The sequence below is a fragment of the Ambystoma mexicanum genome, chromosome 4q (genome assembly GCF_040938575.1).
Source record: "Ambystoma mexicanum isolate Mex_15411 chromosome 4q, UKY_AmexF1_1, whole genome shotgun sequence".
NCBI lineage: Eukaryota > Metazoa > Chordata > Amphibia > Caudata > Ambystomatidae > Ambystoma > Ambystoma mexicanum.
In genome coordinates this window covers 892,874,120-892,890,090 of record NC_090928.1, presented here as the reverse complement: position 1 = coordinate 892,890,090, position 15,971 = coordinate 892,874,120, and positions in this window count along the sequence as shown.

Sequence of the window (15,971 nt, the reverse complement as noted above, 5' to 3'; positions counted from 1 at the left end):
CTCTAGAGCAATATCTACGTTGCATGCTCCAACAAACTGAAAACCCCTGGAAGGATATTCTTTGGATCGCTGAATACGCTTACAATAATTCGATTCATTCTGGAACAGGGAAGACTCCCTTCTTCTTACTATACGGACACCATCCTAGAACCTCTAACCTGGATCCTCCCCAAGAATTCGAAGCACCTGCTGTGGATCACTTGCACTCGGAGATCACCCGTGCTTTTAAGGAAGCCTCGGCCCATCTGCAAAGAGCTAAAGCTCAATTCAAAAGAGGAGCAGATCGACACCGTAAAGAGGCTCCTCATTACGCTGTAGGAGATCAAGTCTGGCTATCCACTAAGCACCTGCCTCTAAAGGGACCCCGCACCTTCATCCCGAGATACCTTGGACCCTATCTCATATCTGCCATAATTAATCCGGTGGCTGTCAAATTGGAGTTACCTACGCATATGAAAATACACCCAGTATTCCATGTTTCCTTATTAAAACCTGTGAAACCAGAAACCCGATTGACTAAACTCCCAGAACCAGTTTTAGTAGATGGAGAACTTGAATTCGAAGTAAAGAACATCCTAGACTCCAAAATCTCCACATCTAAGTTATATTATCTGGTTGATTGGAAAGGTTACGGCCCCCAGGAAAGGTCTTGGGAACCTTCAGAATACGTCCACGCACCTCGTCTGGTCAAAAAATTCCATCTGAATCACCCCGACAAGCCGAAACCCCCAGAGAAGACACGCTTAGGAGGGGCCTTGAGGGGGGGTACTGTCATGATCACTGCTTCCAAGGAGCCAGGACCAGCCCAACGTCCTTGGAAGCAGGCCCCTAACCCTAATCCTAGGCACCAGCCGGTCCCCACTGGGACCTTTTGGACCTTATCCTGGCGCCGGTGGCACCAGGCTCATCAAAACCATTGGTCCCGGCACTGGAAGCGCCGGGCTCATAATAGGTGTAAGGATGCTTGGGTGGACCTACCTGCAGCAGACCATGCTGCTTACTTACCAGTCACTTAGAAGCTATCTAAGAACAGGGACTACTTTCTTACCTGGGTGGGGCAGCTCCACTCCCTGGATACAGCACTGGAACTCTTCTGGAAACTGGAACTCTTTTCTTACCTAGGCGGGGCCGTGGAAGAAGACGCCTCATCAACCCAAGGCTATTTAAACCACACCCGATAGATGAAGCGTGCTTCGCGTTATTCTGCATCTGCAGCAGAACGCTCACCGAGTCTGCTCCGGCTTTTCTTCTTCTGATCCTGGACCTGCAAGAATCTACTTACCATTTCAGTATCCAGACATCATCAGCACCTGCAAAGAACAGAAACAACAGGTTAGCAAGGCGAGCTTTACACGCAGCACTTACTCACCTGATCCATCCGCTGCGGCCGCTTCGTCACGCCGCATCTCCACCTGCAAAGGCAAAAGTATTGCCATACTTACCGGCACGCTGTGGATTCCGGATTTCTTCGTTCTGCATCGCCGCCTGTAAAGAAAAAGCATCGTTAACTACTGACTGGCATTCCGCGGATTCCGGCGCTGCAAACCAACATCTGAAAGGCAAAAGAAAAGACATTAAGCAGGTATTTACTTACGTCCATCCCGCTCGTCGCAATAAAACGCCTGCAAATACTCCGGCGTCTCTTTAACACAAATTAAGCTGCAAGGAAAGAGACAATTAGAGCGCTTGCCATACTTACAAACTCCCAGGCGCTTTACTTCATCTTCCATCTCAAGAGCCCTGCAATACATAAGGGAAAAGCATTATATAGAGTCTGCATATAAACGTGCCACGCATTTAAAGACTATACAGACAAAAGGTGTCCAGAAACTCACCGCTCGTGCAGACAACGACGGTAACCATCCTCTGAATTCAAGAGGCCTATGTTTCACCAGTGAAGGAACTGGCAACGGCACCCTGCACCAGACGCAGATGGAGAGCCCAGCATTCACCTATATAAGGTGAGCACGTTGACCTGGGGGCTCTACGAAAAATCTGGGAAGAGAGAGGGAGAGAGGGACATTCAACTACCCAGACCATTAACCCCCATATTCTTTCACCTGCAGAAACCTCACTCTTCGAGTCCGACACACAGTGCGAAGAGGTTCGACCCCAGAAGCCAATCGAGTCCTGCACATCACTTTTCGAGTCACAGACAGCTTCCTGCCAAGACCCGCGCCTCCGTGGGAATCAGGTGAGCGTTACAGTTTCCGATTTAATCTATTACCGACCATAGAAGTATTACAAAAGAGACAAAGACAAAGTGTGGATACCTCATGTAGACTATGAAGGATTCAACAGAATTGTTAAAACACTGAACACAGAGCACTGCTCGGCAGTGAGAAATGAGCGAGACCTCTCCTTGGGAGAGGAGATCAAAAAGTATGTCACCAGGTTTGATTTGCTTTTGATATTTTATTTCTATCGCGCTAGTACACAAAGTGTTTCAGAGCACGACAAGGCAAGGTAGGGGAACAGGGGAGAACAAAACAACGATCTTACTATCCCAGTGACATTGAGAATGCGCAAGTGCAGGGGAGAGGGGAAGGGGAAAAGTGCAGGGAAGGGGGAGAAATGGAAAAGTGTGGAGCAAAGGAGAAAAAGATAAATAATAATAAAGGCAACAAACAGTGGTAGGGTAGGTCTGGTAAGTGCAGGAAGAAGAAAAAAAGGGGGCGGGGGACTGTATGGTTACAGATACAGACCGCAGTGCAAGGGGTGGCCCGCAGGCAGTGCGGCAGGGTGGCAAGGGTGAGCAGGTTCCTGGGCCTGGCAGACAGAGGGTGGCCAGGTGCATGGTGCCAGAAAAGAACAGATCAGCAGGGGAGAGGGTGGGCGAAGGCAGAAGCAAAGAGGAAGGTCTTGAGGTGTTTGCAGAACCAGAGATGGTTCTCCTCAAGTTTTAGAGTGGCAGAGAGGCTGTTCCAGAGGGAGGCACCAGCCAAACAGAGATCTACCCACAGCTCGTTCTTTGGAAAACGACTGACCCTGAGAAAGTTAGAGAAAGTTAGAGGTAAAATAGTGAAGAGCTCGGGGGGGGGGAGGTATTTGCGGAGGGATAGCTGAAGGTATTTTGGACCCAGGCCCCAGAAGGCCTTGTGGACAATGCAGAGGGTTTTGAATTTAATTCTTGCATCCACTGGGAGCCAATGGAGATATTTCAGAGCTGGAGAGATATGATCCCAGGGCTTGAGGCCAAGGACAAGTCTTGCAGTTCTGTTCTGGATTAGTTGCAGTGGGCGGAGGGTAGAGGCAGGGAGGTTTAGAAAGAGGCTGTTACAATAGTCCAACCTAGAGAGAACCAGAGCTTGGCAGACAGTGAGCTTCTGGGGGAAGGAGAGGAAGGGTAGAGTATCTCTGAGGAAGGAAGTTTGATTTTTTAGAGACATAGAGATGTGGGCAGAGAAGGAAAGTGTGGAATCAAAGATGACCCAGAGATTCTTAGCCTTGCAGGAGGAGGGCCAAGGCAGACCGGCCAGAGAGTGAGGGGAAAGGATGGAGAAGGTGTGTCAATGAGGAGGATCTCAGTCTTGCTGGTGTTCAGACAAAGATCATTGGCGGAACACCAATCTTGAATGGCAGTTAGGCAGTCAGAGATGAGAGAGGGAAAGGAGGTGGCCGAGGGCAGCCTGAAAATGAGTTGAGTGTCGCCAGCGTAACACTGGAAATTTGAGCAGAAAATGGCAATGCAGTGGGTGAGAGTTGCCAGGTATTGATTGAAAAGCCAGGGCGAGAGGTTAGACCCCTGGTGAACACCACAAATAGGGAGATAGATGATAGTAAAGAGCCCAGTATGACCTGGGAGGGTCGATCAGAGAGGAAAGAGGTCAGCCAGGCCCGAGCCTGATTGGTGATACCCAGGTCATGGTGGATGACTGGTGGAAGATACTGATGGAAGGGGACAAAGCACACATCATCTTGGCATTGATCAGGTTTTGTTGCGTGTATTCAGAAAAATAGACAATGGTGCCTTGACAGACAGGACATGATTTTTAAAAGAAAGACAATGAGCTATTGAGAGAAGAGGGTTAGGGAATGGAAATGTTCATTTCATTGTAATGCTCCAACAGTTTTTTTGGGGAGACTAAGGCTAAAGGTTTTCTATACTGTAAACCATTTTGAGCGGATAAATAAATAATATATGCACATCCTTTGTGGCTGTGCAGTCTAATCTGAATAACATTTCCCCCGCTCTCCACTCGTCTAGGCCGCTTACTTTTGTCTCGCTCTGTGCTGTTCCCAGTCGCTCTAGGTCTAGTGCCTCTTCTAATTCCCTCTGCCCTGCGCACTCTTGCAGTGGAGCGGTTACTGGAGTGAGTGTATATGAGGGTGGCGGGACCATTGCCCTTTTGGACACATAGGTTTGGTTGCTGTACCCTGTCGATGGGAGCACTGCCAATGGATATACCGCCTTGCATTGTTAGTGTCCCACCCGCTTCTGCCTGTTTGCCCCCTTCATGGGTGTTTTATGCCCCTCCCTCAGAGTCCTCCACATCCTCAATCATCTTCCATATGTCTAGAATTTCCTTCCTGTCCAGGAACTGTTTACCCTTGTAGTTTGCTGCTAGAAATGAAGTCATATGTTCCGGGATTCCCTTATTATGTGTGCCTTGCTATGGCCAGGCGCGTGGCATCCCCCCTCGTGTTTCTGTCACCCACTGCTTTCGATACTTCTTGATCTTCTCCCTTGTACATGTACAAGGGAAAGGCCTTGTACATGTACTCTAAATGCGACTTTCCTCCCATTGCAGCAATATATGTGCTGTAAGGCATCCCTACGCTTCTAATCGTGCGCTGCACCCACTGCAAAAAATCACAACCAAAAATTCAATGTGTCATTTCCACCTCCCAGTCAGCCCACTTTGCCTTTCCTCTCCCTCACACGCACCCAAAACACTGTTATATACACAATGCCCCTCCTCGGGCCTACACAACAAAACACGAAAACTATAAGCTACAATAACAAGCTAAAATAACAACCACTACTATTCCTTTTTCTCTGTTACACAATAAAAGTGGTACCACCATCTCCCACCTCACTGGGGGAGCCTCCCGACACTCCTGTTTTCTTTTTCCGTAATATACTCCTTAAAAATTCAATAATAAAAAAGCTAAAAAACACACCCACACTGTGCAAACAATCTTGTTCTCCACTTGCTCATAACCCACACACTTTCTCATATACCCTTCCCTTACTTGTAAGGGTATTACCGCATAAGCGTGTTTACCTGAACTCCTCCATCACAGGGTTCCAACACCAGCCTGCGCTCCCTCCGGGTGCTACGCACCGCTTCAAACAGCAGACTGGAATTCTGCAAAGACGGCTCCTGCAAACCTCTGGGATTTACGTGTTTGGGACTGGTCGCTGTGGGTTGGCACGGCCCCTTGGGAAAAGCGGCCTGGAAGCCTCCATAAGTGCCGGGGTCACTGGGATCACGCCAGGATCACCAAACGAAGGCTCACCCTTGCACGCTAACACCAGAAAAAATACAGCCCGCTAGGGAAAAAGGCACAAGACACTCTTGCACGGATAACAAGTATTTATTCCTACAAAAATAGGAATGCATCAGCATAGAAGTCTGCTGCCACGGAACATTCTGAGGCCCGTTGGCATGTGCGGTACATTATAAGCACAAACAGCATCACTAATGGCATCATCATATATAGTACAATTCTGCAACACAGATTGGAGGAGGCCTATAGATGTAGGGCCTGCTCCATATGGGATGCCAGGCCGTTGGTCCATCTTCATCTGTTCGTCTTTGTTCACGTGGGTGTTGCTGGGCTTGTCAACTGCTGTAAGGTGACCTAACAATTAATTTGCTATTCTGACACACAATGTTATTCTTACGATTGCAACGATGCACCTGGCAGATACAGGGATGGGCTCGGGGAGATTACACTAACTCACACACACTTCTCTCGCTCCCAGAAATGGTCGTCCTCCTTAGTTTTAGGCTATGATTCTGATGCCATCCAGCACCTCGCTGCACAAATGACGTGACCCATTCTTGAAGGCGCAATAGCCTTGCCTTCTGATCCTAGTGATCGATCGAGGGGTGTAAAGGTTTTATGATTGTGGTCTGGGTTTGGATGGTGCTGTGGCATGCGGGAGTCATGGGATGAAAGCATAGCAAAGTTGTATTTCTCATGTGGGGATCATTGGCGCAGGAGGTCTTTGCTATCTGTTCCGTGGGATTCTACTGCCAAGAGGCGCTCTGCTCCCTTCTCATGACCTTGCTAGGTGCATTCATCCCAGGGCGCAAGGGTCTGTAACTTTCTGAACAATGGAGGAGGTTGCGGATTTCTGAGACATGGGGCATTAAAATTGTCACAAAATACCAGCACAAGTAAGAGGTCTCAGCAGTGAATCACAACACAGAATGGACAATGCGGTTGAATTCCCTTATTGCGCTCCTGATTATGCATTGTGCATATCACCAATCCTTTATTTTGCCTTGTACCGTTGAATTTTACTAATAAATGTGAATATAAAAAACAATTTTATTTTGTTATACAAACAACATACAATGTATCTAAATAATTGTCCAAAACTATATAAGATCAGTTAAAAAATCATCATATAACACATTTATATTGTAGCCAAATTCCCCATTTTTGCATCAAATACATATGTTTTAACAACTTTATTTATGTACAGGTGCACATGAACAGTGTAAACATTACGCCAGCAACATATGCAGACTCAGACAGCTCGATAAATTTCAATGAATACCCCCCCTCCCAAAACGCCTCACCTCCCTCCTCTTTGGCCCCTCTCCATCCATGCGTGCATCTGTTAATAGCCCGGACTGTAAGAATCACGCCACCTGCACAGGTTTGCACGTTTATGCAGGAAAGTCTGGGCTGAATTCTGTTATGTTTCGAAGGGGCTCCGCTTGGAGCGCCAAAATTCAATATGACCAGCAATGCAATTAGGCAAAGTAATGAGGCAATAAGGCGCAGACACAGGATGTCACGTGGGTCGCAGCCCACTAATTAACGGCAACAAACAGAGGACTCATCCTCTAAACAAATAAACAATGGTCATAGAGATAAGACATTACATCTCCCCTTCACTTAAACAAATACTTGGAATAGTTCACTTAGTTTTCTTCGATCCATCTGGTGGGTCTCCGTATGGTTCTCTTGGACGGCTGCGAGTTGGTAGAGAGGTTCTCCTGTGTGTTTCGTCGCTGTCACTGGCATCTCTTTCTTCCTCTTGGTACTCAGAGTCTATGTCCGATGATTCCTCTGCCACTGTCCTTGTAGTGCTGACATTGGTGTCGTCACCTCTGAATGTTCTGAAGGAAGATGAATTTCTGGTGACTGTGCCCTGAGGGCTTGCTGCTGTTGTCATAGAACCCTGAACATGGGTTACTGTCATGGGTTCTGCTTTGAAAGCGGGGGTGTCCTTGGTGGATTGGTTTTGCCGCACCAAGACTAGGTCACCTATTTGTATTGAGCTCGGTTTTGCTTGTCTTCTGGCGTCAGCGTATACCTTCATCCTTGCTTTGCTTTCTCTGTCTTTCTTTTGTGCAGCTTCCGCTTGGTTGGAGTTTGGAGTGGCTTGCGGATAATGTGGTCACCTTGTTCTGACGACACGCCCGAACATTAGGGCTGACGGGCATTCTCCTGTCGAGCTGTGTGGCATGTTCCTGTATTCCCGCAGTAGTGTGCAGATGGCCTGCATGAATGAGCCATTTGTGATGGAACATATTTGGAGGGTGCGTTTGAGGTTTCCCATAAATTGCTCCACCATTCCATTGGCTTGGGGCCATAATGGCATGATCTTGTGATGTTGGAAACCTAAATGCTCCGCGAACATGGCAAAGTCATGGCCACTAAAGGTTGGGCCGTTGTCCGATTTGACTGTAGATGGGATGCCGTAATCAGCAAATGTTTTGTCAAGTGCAAGTATGACTTCTTGGGCACTGGTGGATCTGATGAGGTGAACTTCCGGGAAGCGTGATATTTCATCAATAATTACTACCACGTATTTACCCTTCGCTAAAGGTCCAAACATATCCACCGCCACCTCATCCCACACCTGCAGAGGCATTGTGGAGGTCCTGATGGGTTTAGGAAATGTGCGCTTGGCGACTGCCTGACATGGTAGGCATTGTCCTAGTAATCGTTCCACTCGTTCATCCATTGCTGGGAACCACACCTTGGTCCTGAGTTGACGTTTGGTTGATACGATGCCTCTGTGTCCTGCGTGAGCGAGGTTCAATATCTGCTCTTGTAGTGTGGATGGGATGACAATTCTGTTCTCCTTAAGTAACAGGCCTTCTGGTGAGGTGGACAGGGTGTGCCGGAAGAGTTTGAACATGCAGAAGTGTTGTTATTCTCCCTGAGGTATTTCATGGTCACTCCTTCGGCTGCTCTGCCACTGGTCTGACCTTAGGCATGCCTGGACTGTCTGAATTAGCTTGTCCTTGCGTGTCTCTTCCAGTAGTTGTGCTGTGGTGCTGGACTTCGGTAACGCACTGCTAACTAGGTAGTTCAAATATTGGTTCGCTTTGTCTGACTGTCGTTCATCTTGTGCTGGAAGTGGATGTCTTGATAAGAAATCCGCCGGATTATTGTCCTTTCCCGGGTGATGAATAATTTTGAAAGAATATTCCTGTAACCGCAGCCCCCATCTGGCAATGCGTGGTGGCATTTTGGCTGTCGGCTTGCCGTAGATAGTAGTGAGGGCTTGGTGGTCAGTGACTATGGTGAATGGTCGACCATACAGGAACAGGTAGGCTTTCCTTTTCAGGCTGGGAGTATGCACATTCATTGGTGGATAGGCTGCGGCTTGCGTAGGCCACGATTCTCCTCGAGGAGTCGGGGGCTGCACCAGGCTTGGATTGCACTAGGATTGCTCCTGGACCTACTGGGCTAGCGTCTACCGTTAACTCCGTGTTGAGCTCAGGGTCGTAGTATGCCATACACGAGGCAGCTGCGATTCGTTTTTTATTTTCTTGGAATGCCTGTTCACATGCGTCGACCATTGGAATTCGTGATGCTTCCCGGTGAGAAGCCGGAGAGGTGTGCTCACCGACGCAAAGTCCTTGTGCAATAGCTCGCCATGCCGAGGAATGAGCGTATTGCAGATACTGACGTGGGTGTAAGAGTTTCTACTAGCGCTTGAACTTTCTCAGGGTCGGGTTTTAGACCCTCACTCGAGAAAATGTGCCCAAAGAATTTCAGGGTGGACTTGCTGATTTCGCATTTTTCAGGGTTGAGGGTTAACTGTGCGTTTTCCAGAGCCATGCATACTCTCTGAAGCGTGTCTTCATGGCTATCTTGAGTGGTGCCGAATATTAAAATGTCGTCGGAGTAGTTTAGGCAGTTCGGGATGTGAACATCCCTCGGCAGTTGAGGGGCTTCTTTGATCCATATGGGTATATTAACGTATCAGCCTCTTTTAGGGGTCTTTTGTGAGTGAGTGACTCGTAGATGTCATTGTTTATGACATTCACCGTGGCTTCGGTGTCGATTAATAATTCTCTGTTTTGTCCATTGAGCTGTAATAACAGGGTGGGGCTGTACTATGCGGCTGCGCTGTTGCCAATAGCATGGAGGTATCCCCTTTTCCGATCGCCGCTGGATGAGGACGAGTGTGACTCGTGTCTTCTGCGAGGGGAGTCGTCCAAATATCTGATCTTTTTTCTGGAATGTCTTCTTTGAGATTCATGTCTGGTCCTATGATGACTGGGGTTGTCTCTTCGTTCTTCTCGCCTTCTCTCTTCCCGCGGTTTTTCCCTGGATGTGCTGTGATGCTGCCCCCTGGCGGCCGTGGGTGAATGCTGCACGCAAGATCTTGGACTTTCCCTCCTAGCGTTACGGCTCTTGTGTCTCCACATGTCTCTGTTTGATTCAGTAGGTTGGAAGAAATTGATATTTTGGCAAACGGATTGAAAATGATTTTCTCCGCCACATTTGTCGCAATTATGTCCGATTGCCGGGCATGGGCCGACATGAGGGAATTTGAAACCACATCTGTAGCATTTTTTTGGTTCTATCGAGTCTCTGGTTGATCTGATGGGACAGATGGTTGTAGCTGAGGCAGATTGCGTGATCTTGATGTTGCCCAGAGATTCTGTCTTCAGCATTAGGGCATTGTCAGCTCGTGCTAGTTGCAGAATTTCCTCCAGTGTTCTGCTCTTTTGCAGTAATTTATTCCTAAAATCATGTGATTCGCAACCAGCGATGGCTTGCGATTTTAATGCTTCTTCTGTTGAATACTTGTCAAAGGCACAATATTTCGCTCTTTTCCTTAGCCTCATCACGAAATTATCAATGGACTCACCACTTTCTTGTGTGGATGTGTGAAAGATATGCCGCTCATAGTCTACATTTCTCAACGGTGCGAGGTAGGTGTTTAATGAGTTAATAATGCCTTGGAAAGTATCTGTGTTGGATTCAGGCATTTCAAATACGATGTCTCGCACCACTGGCCCTAGCGAGTGTAGTAGGATGCCTCGTAGGCGACGTTCCTCCCTTACCCCTGAAGCGTCAATGTATATATGAAGTTCCTTGAGCCACCTGATCCATCTAGAGGCCAGACTGCTGGTGTCCGCCATGTCGAATGGCTGCATGGCTTGCAGTTGTAGTGACTCAGACCCACTCTCTTCTGTGGGAGCAAGGTGACGTGGACTAGAGCTGGCTGCAGGGCTCATGATGCCACTGTCTGTGTTGGTTTCAGACATTTTGTTGTAATTCTGGGCAGAGTACTTGAGGTTGTGCACACTGACTGTCTGTAATCAGGCACTGTAAAGTTGCTTGGCACGACAGATGATTTGAGCCTGGGTCGTGTTTGACGACTTGCAGCGACTTACTGTGGCAATGAAACAAATTTGTTCAACGCAAAGTGCTGCTTTTTCACTGAACTGCATGCGCGGGCTGTCGGGTTCTTTAATGAGGCCTTGTTTATGCAATGAAGAATGCTGCTCTCGTGGACATACGGGCACGTGCAGTCGATTGCACCGCGTGTTTATAGTGTTGCTTCTGATGAGGCACGTGCGTCAGGACGGCCGATAGATTTCACGTGTCTTTAAATTGATTGCAGTTTGTGCATATTGTTACGTTGACACTGCATGCCATACGCGATGCGCGTGGTGTATGCTCCGGCTGGGCTGACTGCACGGCTTTTGTAGCAGGTTTTGCAGTCCTCCTTAATTGGTTTCCACGTTGTTGGGAACGTGTGGGTTGCGGGCAGCTCTGTCGCAGAGATCCGGATGATCCGCCGCAGGCACGGACTCGAGACGGGTGATGAAGACACTTGCTGTTTCAGGTCTCCAATGCTGTATACAATAGACCTTGTTGCCAATGTTATGTTTCGAAGGGGCTCCGCTTGGAGCACCACAATTCAATATGACCAGCAATGCAATTAGGCAAAGTAATGAGGCAATAAGGCGCAGAGAAAGGATGTCACGTCTGAACGTCTAACGGCAAGAAACAGAGGACTCATCCTCTAAACAAATAAACAATGGTCATAGAGATAGGACATTACAAATTCCATGACGGGGGACGAGGTTTCGGTACATCGGTGCAGCGCCTTGTTCTTGGCTGCCATGACCTTTTCTGCCACCAAGATATCCCATATTTCCGTCCACCGTTGGGGGATTAAGGGACCCTTGCTTCAAAATATATATTTTTTAACTGTACAGTTTTAAACACATTCCATTTACTTGGGGGTCATTCAATAGAACCATGTTCTATTTGTTGGTACATTCTTTATAGCGTTAAAAAGTGATTTTAACCATTTTATGTAGACATCACTGGACAAAAATTAATATAACATGTTAAATCTTGAAGCCCTGCTCTACATAAAGGTATAAGTGGTCTAGTTTGTCTATACTTCTAAAGGCACCTTCTATCATTTCTAGTGGTAGTTAGCATATGTGTACCTCAAAGTCCCGTAAGTCTTCTATATATCTGTGTGTGTTGATTTTGGCCTAGCTGTAGAAATTATCCTATATGTAGCACTTTTGTTTACCGCTTCGACTTTTATTTATTTATTTTATTGATTGTGCATTTTTAAGGCGATTATACAACTGACTAGTAGCACACGTTCTTTTAAATACTTTTAAAGGCCTTGTTTCAGTCCTTTGCTTGCCTGCCCCCAATTCAGAAAGTGCATGGTTATTAAACATCAGATATTGTGGCCTAGAGTTGTCATGCACAGTCAGACCCGTGTATATGAACCCTCGGACAGTATCTGGATTTGCATGCATCGTGCCAATATTCCAGTTTATTTCTACCAACCTTTCTATACCAAAACAGATATACCTAATTCTACCCATAGTGCTTGAATGGATGTGGACTAATTTCTAAAAGGCATTGTAAAGGCATTGCTCACTTCTACGGCTGCCAATTTCAGACATGTTTCCAGCCTGAAACAATTCCACTCATACAACAGTTTGGAGGGGATTTTTGCATCATAGACAGCCAGAGAAAAAAAAACTGAGTCATGAGAGCCAAAGAAAATGCCTGCTGTGGAGAGGACTTCTGAAGTACTCGTTTATAGCATCTTACGATGCGGCTTGTGTCATAATGGCATCTGGTGGTAGATGCCGTTTGTTAGATGATGGGATGTTTTATGGGCACCTGTGTGTGTGAGGCAAGGTGGTGAGGTTATATGGAACATGGAGTGCTGGTGAGTGAGTGTTCTGGGGAAGGTTTTACAGTGACAGTTGGGGTTGCTGTACTGGCTGGGGTGGATGTCCCAGTATTTCACTTATCTAATAAACTTACCTGATAACTTACCTTCAGACTCCAGCGTGGTGCTTGAGCAGGCGAACCCCATCACTTCAGCTTGCCTGTAAAACAGGCATCATATTGTATTCCCAGGTAAATAAATTCCTGCACAACCTCTAATTTCTATGTTTAAAAAAAAACGATATTTACAAATTGTTTTGATCTCATTATCTTCGGTTTCAAGAGGTTTATTTTTAGGTTGCAAGTCGAACAATAACCTGCTAGTCGAGTGAGGTTAAGTTTAAGGCCTATAGCTGCCAGAACCATTCAGACCAGATTGTCAGCATAGGATAATATTTGACCAAGCTTAAGGTCCAATTTGGGAGGAAATACTCTTCCTCTGTCTAAACGGCTTCATCCAAGGCATATATGATGCATAACAGAGCCGCCATGGTACAACCCAAGTTGAGGCCATTATGGGGTCTGGCAAGGTATCTTTCCTGTAATATGACCAGTGCCATCAAACTGAACTTTCATTCAAACACCTATGTTGAGTTCAATAAGTAAAAACAAAATTCCATTGGGAATCCCCCAAGCTGAAACTATCTTTAGGATTTGTATACAAGGTCAAATGCTGTAGTGAAATCTACAAATGCACAATTCTTTTTTTATAACTTTGTTATAGTTCATGAACTGAACTTTAAGCATTACAAAACACATAAAATTCATAAATGCATAGTTCAATTAATGCATAACTTGAATACAAGACTAAAAGTAAAACTAAAAAGAAAAAGAAAAACATGCTAAATCACTAAAAAAAAAGCACATACGTATCTATAATTTGGCACCAAATGTCCAGGATCCCAAATAAGAGTGACATTTCATTCGAAATTAAAATTCTGATCCATAGCTCTTCACCTAAAGCGCCTCTAAGCAAGGACAGTATCTTGCTTCTAATCGCAATGAGGGACGGGCACTCAATACATAGAGGTTTCAATAATTTTACCTCCCGAGAGCAAAACAACAGTTTGGCATTGTTTCATCAATGATTCTCCTCCTTCCTTGTAATTCTTTTGTGGGGAACAAATTCAGTTTAAATCTTAAAAGATAGTTCCACAGCACTGCCAATATATTTTGTCTCAAAATCTCGATATGGGAGGGCAACGCCCCAGCTTGCATAAAGATAACTGCCCAAATATTTGTACTGCTTAACCACTTCCAACCGTTCCCCCCCCTTTAGAGACCATGCACATTTTTTCCATTTTCGATCTAACCCCATTCAGCACTAAGATCTTTAATTTACTGCTATTAATAGAGAGATCAAGATTCTCTAAATGCACACAAATAGAATGTAGTGCTCTCTGAAGGCCTGTTGGGGTTAGATCGCAGATGACAACGTCATCAGCTTAGTTCAAGTGCTGTACACTCCTGTAGATCCCAGCGCGGGGGCATTAGTTCTCACCAGTGCCCAGCATTCTGCCATATCATTTACGTAGAAGTTGAACAGGAATGGCGCAAGGACGCATCCCTGCCAAAGACCCCGGTTGGTGTCTGACCTTTAGTTTTGTCCCCCTATGAAGGGCCTCCAGCAAACCTACTAGGGGAAGGGGCAACCTTTCAAAATCCGTTTTTCCCACAAGGCTGCTCGATCAACATGGCCAAACACCTTGCTTATATCAAGAAAGGCAACGCACAGTGAGCAGTCTAGTCTTCTGACCTGTTTCACCAATAGGGACAATACAAAACTATTTAAGGCTGTTCCCACTCGCTTCTTAAAACCAGACTGGCAGGAGTCCAAGGCCCCAAAATGTACAGCCCACAATTGTAGCTCTTTGAGTAGTAGTCTTGCAAAATCTTATTTGAGGCATCCACAGGAAAATAGGCCTATATTGCAGGGGCGAAGATTTATCACCTCCCTTAAAAATCGGTATAATTGTGGCTTTGCCCCATGAGGTTGGAAATCCCCCGTGGTGCAGAATAGCGTCAAACAGACCAGCCAAAAGGTGAGACCAAGGCGTAATATCAGACTTCAATGGGTCAAGTTGGAAAGGCCATCACGGCCCAGGGTGTTGGGCTTTTTGATCGTCTTAATCAGTGCAGCAATATCCTCAGAAATTTCACCCGTACAATTACAGCAGACAAAATCCTTTACTACTTTCAAGTCCCCTTTTACGTACGGAGCAGATAAATGATTTACCCATATCTCCTCTGATATAGATTGCCGTTGGAGATATTTGTCCGACCAATTTGATTTTATTAGTTGCCAGAATAAATTCCCATCTCTACGTATCATGCAGTCCAACATTTTTTCTGCATCATTTAGTAGCATTATAAACCGATGGACTTTCAACCAGTTTCTGTACTTGTTTTTCAGAGACCCAATCTCTTTCCTAGCATTACCCACTTGGCCCTTAAGAGACCTCTTTATACTAGCGCACAACTACTTTTTCCTAGAGCTAACTTCCTTGTCAAAGAAATGCTTTGTTCCGCACGGTTAAGATTTCTTTGCTAGGACTGAGGCAGGTATCAAATCGCCCAGCACTGACCGAATACATGGCGTGAAAACCCTACAGAGAGCATACTCCTCTATCCCTACTACTTAGTAGGTTACTAACAAGGCAATTGTATGGAGATGCAATTTCTTGTGACCCTTTAACTTCCTTATTGCGTTAATTAATCTGAAGAGTCAGAGGAGAGTCCCCAACAGGCACCGGATTCAAAAGAGGGAGAGTACTAATCAGCATGCTATGATCACTCCTTCTTACTTCCAGACTCCCACTTAACTGGGCGAGTTCACATGACACAAACATATAAACAATGGTAGATTTTCCTCTAGTGTTATGCCATGTAAACCCCGTGGGGACGTCTCCAGAAATGTTGCCATTAAGAGGTGACAAACCCCATGCCTCTAATTCCTGACAAACCAGTAGACCTCTATCCAGGTTTATGGTAGCGGTGTTAAGTCCTGGGAGGATAGCTCGGCGGCAACGTGCGTGCCTTGGAAGCAAGACGACACGAAGCAACACAGGTTCGATCCCTGGGTCCGCGCTTAGAAACCTCTGGGTGTTAAAGCACGTGCCAAAAAAAATATGCAACTAAGAAAAAATAAAAACAATTACGCAACTACAAAAACAATTCCTGTAAAAGCACCTCGATGCCCACGGGCTGTGTGAGCGCTTTAAAAATGTAAAATAAAAATAAAATAAAGTCTGTCTGGGGCAGAATACCAACATGATTCTAAGCACTCTGCATTAAAGTTCCCAACAATCATCACCATTGCG